The 5,040-nt window shown below is 44.9% G+C and overlaps 1 long non-coding RNA gene across 1 annotated transcript; it reads left to right on the top strand.

The window, feature by feature from the left end:
- The first annotated feature begins 233 nt into the window (after window positions 1–233).
- On the top strand, window positions 234–4,419 carry LOC148684887 (uncharacterized). Its single transcript, XR_015951578.1, has 2 exons — window positions 234–2,136; window positions 3,921–4,419. It is a non-coding gene; the product is annotated as an uncharacterized LOC148684887 (long non-coding RNA).
- Window positions 4,420–5,040: the final 621 nt, after the last annotated feature.

The following is a 5,040-nucleotide window of genomic DNA, read 5'->3' as shown; positions in this document are numbered from 1 at the left end:
AACTCCGCCCCCGCCCCCCGTGAGCCTATTGGCTGCAGAAATGCGGCGGGGAGGGGCTGATGCAGGGAGGGGGCCGACCACGCTCCCCGGGCTGCTAACGCCACCTTGCGTCCTTTTTGCACAGCGCACGTGCACAGCGGAGTTGTGGACTCTGGCGGGCACCGTGCGGGGCGCAGGCTCACAGCACGCCGCCGCAGCTGTGTGCTCCGGCGGCGGTGGGCACCGTGCGAGTGTCTGGCGGGCGCCGCCGCATAGCTCAGGCGGCGCATGGCTCGAACACCTCCTCCCCTCGTATCTGCTCCGGAGCCGCAGCAAAGGTGTAAAAGAGCCACATGCGGCTCCGGAGCCGCAGGTTGCAGACCCCTGAGCTAGCCCAACGGTTGGGGATGGTGGGAGTTGAGGTCCAAAACATCATGTTGACTACCCCTGTCTTAGATCTCCTTCCAGCATAATGTTTTCTTAGACTGATAGACTTTCTCCTCCAATCATATACATGGGAACTCATTTAACATTTCCTGGATGGATACACAAACAGGACCCTCAATTTCTGTTGCCAAGAAATGTTTCTTGCAAAATTTGTCCATGAGAAAAGAAGCCCAGGTAGAGAATTACAGTTACAGGACAGGTGACTCACTATGGTTTGGAAGCGACTTCTCAGCCGCTCTGGTAAATATCAAGACCTGTAGAATCTTCCATAGTAAATATTTGGTGATTGCACAATGCCTCCAAAAGTTGTTTAACTCCCAGAGGCATTTTTAACTTGTGTCCCATCCTGCTTTGCCAATTTCCCTCGCCTCTCATTATGCATACCTGAACTGTGCATGTCGTATCATGATGGCTAAGCCCTTTTTTGCTCTATTTCTGCGAGTTCTTTTCCAGATGAACTAAAAAATCGCATTCTTTACTTAAGCAGGAACTCATTGAAGGAAAACTCAAGATCTTCCTCATAGATTTTGCTGCTGAAATCTGTTCAGAATGGAGAAACTAGAAATTTGTGCATGTACACTACACTTCTGTCGGCCTTTACTGAGAGTAGATTAATACATTATATGTGTATGAAGCGCATCGGTTTCTCATTTCTTTCACATTTAAGGCGGTTCTTTAAGCAGCTCAGTCCAGGCTATTTAGGTCAAAATGAGATTCGGTTGGTTACATTTGTGGATGTTGTATCACAGGGATGAGGGAATCTCTCGTCTTCCAGACTGCTGGAAGTCCTGGCCCACATGGCCAATGGTCAAGGATCCTGGGAACTGTAGTCCAGCAAGGGCATACATTTTACACATAAAACAGATATTGCCCTCCTGCGAAGATTAACTGGACCTGCGGTACCGCAGCCATTAGATCTGAGTATGCTTTTATTCCACCAGGCTTTGGGAGAACTAAGATTGAAATAGTAACACGAAATTATCTACTGGTGGCATTCGTGCATTTTGTACATACTGTATGTTGTAAAAGACTATTATTGTGATGCTAGATTATTGTAGATGTCTTTAACCAAAAAGCAGCCTGAAATCTAATCAAAAAAGGAAGAAAGGAGGAAAGATTTGAATGACCTGCATACCCTCTAGAATTCAGAAGGAAAGTTACACCAGGCCCTGGAAAGAAAATGCAAGTAGGTACACATGCCTCCAATGGATTTTCTTGGGTGCTTTGTAGTGCTAATGAAAATTGTATAGGTTCTGGTAATCATCAACATGTCAGAGTTTTTTAATGTGCACAGAGTTGACTGTTCAAACAACTGAAGCACTGAAAGAGAATCTCAAATGAGTCAGGGACAACAGATTGCCCAATCCTGAACTAAACAGCTTTCCAAGACTATTACTATGCAAATCACCAGGTAAGAGTCATTTTGTTCAAGCACACACACGTCCTGCGGAGTAGCCACAAGCTCACACAGACCCGTATTTGCTATCGCAGATCCAACAGCAGCAGCAGCAGTTCCAGTACAAACTAACTTGAGAATCATGAGTCTCAGCGTAACCAGAGCAACCATTTCATTTCACTGAGAACTCAGCATTGCATATGGAGATCTGCAAATAAACTATATTACTTTATTATCTGCTCCTGATTCACCGCAACCCAAGAGCATAATTATCAGCCAAAAGGCCCATGCAACTCATGCCTGTTGACTCACAGGTAAGCCAATTCAGCAAGGCTTACATCCGATTGAATGTGCATCGTATTGCAGCCAGAGACTCTCTTGAAATTCCCTGTGTAAATAAAGGAAGGCTTGCCTCCGTCATGGGCTGAGTAAGTTTCAGCTGCTGCTAAGCCCCACTCCCTTATCTCAGAGGTCCTGTGTTCTCTTTTCTTCCTCCATGGTCAGAGCCATTATGCTTCTGAATACCAGTTGCTTGGAATGTGCTCATGTCCGGCTTGTAGGCTTCCCACAGGCATCGGGTAGACCGGAGTGAAAACAGGACGTGGGACTAGATGGGTCACTGGCCAGATCTAGCAGACTCATCTTCTGTACTTCATGAGCAGGGGTGGCTTTGACTTTTAGAAGACATCTGAAGGCTGCCCCTATATAAGGAAGTTTTTAATGTTTGGTGCTTTATTGCATTTTTAATATTTTGTTGGGAGCCATTCAGAGTGGCTGGGGCAACCCAGTCAGATGGGTGTCATATAAATAAATAAATAAAATATTATTCCGAAACTGGAAGGTGTCACCACCTCCCCCCACCAAAGCCTTGCTTACCAGGGTCACAAATGGTTAGTTATCTAATGCATTTATCCTGCCAGGGTGGTGCATGTGGGATTTTTAACCCCAGGTGCCAAAATAGCTTTCCCTGCCTAGGGTTCTGTGCCCCTTGATTTGCAAGAGGGGGCAACAGCTGCTCTGCCCCAGGCAGCAAAATATCTTGAGCCAGTCCTAAGTTTCACAGAAACAAATGTCAATTAAAAGACTTGGAATATATCGTTGTTTGGCTTCATGTCACTGAAAGAATGTGTGCATTGTCTGCTATGATGCAGATTTTTGAAGCCCCCCCCCTAAGCAAGACACCGTCACACCCACACCATGCATTTAAAGCACATGGCTTCCCCCCAAAGAATCCTGGGAACTGTAGTTTACTAAGGATGCTGGGAACTGTAGCTCAGTGAGGGGTAAACTACAGTCCCCATGGTTCTTGCAGGAAGCCATGTGCTTTAAATGTATTTTAAATGGATGGGGTGGGTATGACCACTATCTAGACCAGGCATCCCCAAACTGCGGCCCTCCAGATGTTTTGGCCTACAACTCCCGTGATCCTTAGCTAACAAGACCAGTGGTCGGGGAAGATGGGAATTGTAGTCCAAAACATCTGGAGGGCCGAAGTTTGGGGATGCCTGATCTAGACAGCCCCTGATAGAAAGTCATACAATCAACCCAAAGTAAGATGGCCTTTTAAACATTTATTATTGATTTAGTACACCTATATCCCACCTATTCTTCCAAGGAAGTCAAGGTGGTGTACATGGTTCACCTGCTCCCCATTTTAGCCTCAGAACAACCCTGTGAGGCTGGTTAAGCTGAGAAACAGTGCCTGGCCCAAGGTCACCCAGAGAGCTCCAAGGCTGAGTGGGGATTTGAACCCCCGTCTCCCAGGTCTCAGTCCAACACTCTGCCCAACACCCATATGTATCGTCCTACATTACTGTATTGGTTTGCCATTGGAAGCTATACTTCAGATTCCTCGATGCTGAGAGGCCCAGCTGGCAGCTACCAGGCACTGCCAAATACAGCTCACTCCCTATTGTTTTAGGGAGAAAGAAAGCTTTGTTATTCAAAAACAGCTTAAACAGAATTTATGTTTAATGGAGGAGCTGAGGCATTGTGGATTGACGGGTACATTTAAGTTACTGCTACGGTAACTTCAGCCGCAGCCACCACCACCCCCCTTTTGATATTTTACTTCTCTTTTACACACCATTCTAACCAGGACTGTTGAAGGAAAGACTGACAAGAACCGGGACTCTTCTTTCATGATTGGAAGGCAGTTTCTGTTCCCCTTGCTGAGGTGTGTTGGGCCTGGAGGAAACTGGACCACAAAAGGGTTGTTTGAGTTTCACATTGGTGAGTGCGTTTTACACCACTGGCGATTAACTTCTTAAGCTTCATGGACGGACTGACCTTCAGCTGAGCGACATTTGTTTCTGCCAACCATTATTCTGCTGAGACAGAGTCACATTAAAGAGTTTCTATGGCCTGTGTCCTTCACAGATATCGATGTCATACATTACAAGGTGTAATGGGTAACCGGATGGTCAACTGGAGGTCAAGGCCTCCTTTTATTCCACACACTTCTGAGGTAAAAGAGTGTACTTGAATTCTTTAGCTAAATATCTTTCCATCTTCAATTAAGATAAAATGAGAATAATTTCAGGCACTGAATGTACTACCTAAATTTCCCATCTGGTTTTAAAATTATTGTCCACTGTATTACTTGTAGTAATAGTAGAGGGCCTTCTCGGTAGTGGCACCCGCCCTGTGGAACACCCTCCCATCAGATGTCAAAGAGAAAAACAGCTACCAGATTTTTAGAAGACATCTGAAGGCAGCCCTGTTTAGGGAGGCTTTTAATCTTTAATTGATTATTTTATTATTCTGTTTGAATCCGCCCAGATGGGTGGGGTATAAATAAATAAATAATTATTATTATTATTATTATTATTATTATTATTATTATTACTACTACTACTATTTTCAAGTATTTGGCCTGATCCAGCAATGTTCTTCTTCTGTTCCTCCATCAGTGAACAAAAGCTTTATTAGTGATAACCATGGAGACAGACAATTCAGTCGGTTGGGATAGGAATGAGCCACTAGTGAAAATGGCGAACTTCTGTAAGATAGAGCTCCCAGAATTGCCCTGAGGAATCAAGGAGTCCCATTTATAGAAAGGATCACCGACAACCTTTTTTTTTTTAGCTTCTTCTTTGGCTCTCCATCATCTCATTTAACACTTAACCTTGAGATTCTGTCGTGCCCAATCTACGTTCAATGAGGTTCGTTTAAGTAACTAGCCACAAGGAGATTACAGTGGGTCATTCCTAGCCTTG

This window comes from Zootoca vivipara, chromosome 8 (assembly GCF_965207765.1).
Source record: "Zootoca vivipara chromosome 8, rZooViv2.hap1.1, whole genome shotgun sequence".
Lineage (NCBI taxonomy): Eukaryota > Metazoa > Chordata > Lepidosauria > Squamata > Lacertidae > Zootoca > Zootoca vivipara.
This window is presented reverse-complemented; position numbering and strand designations above follow the sequence as displayed.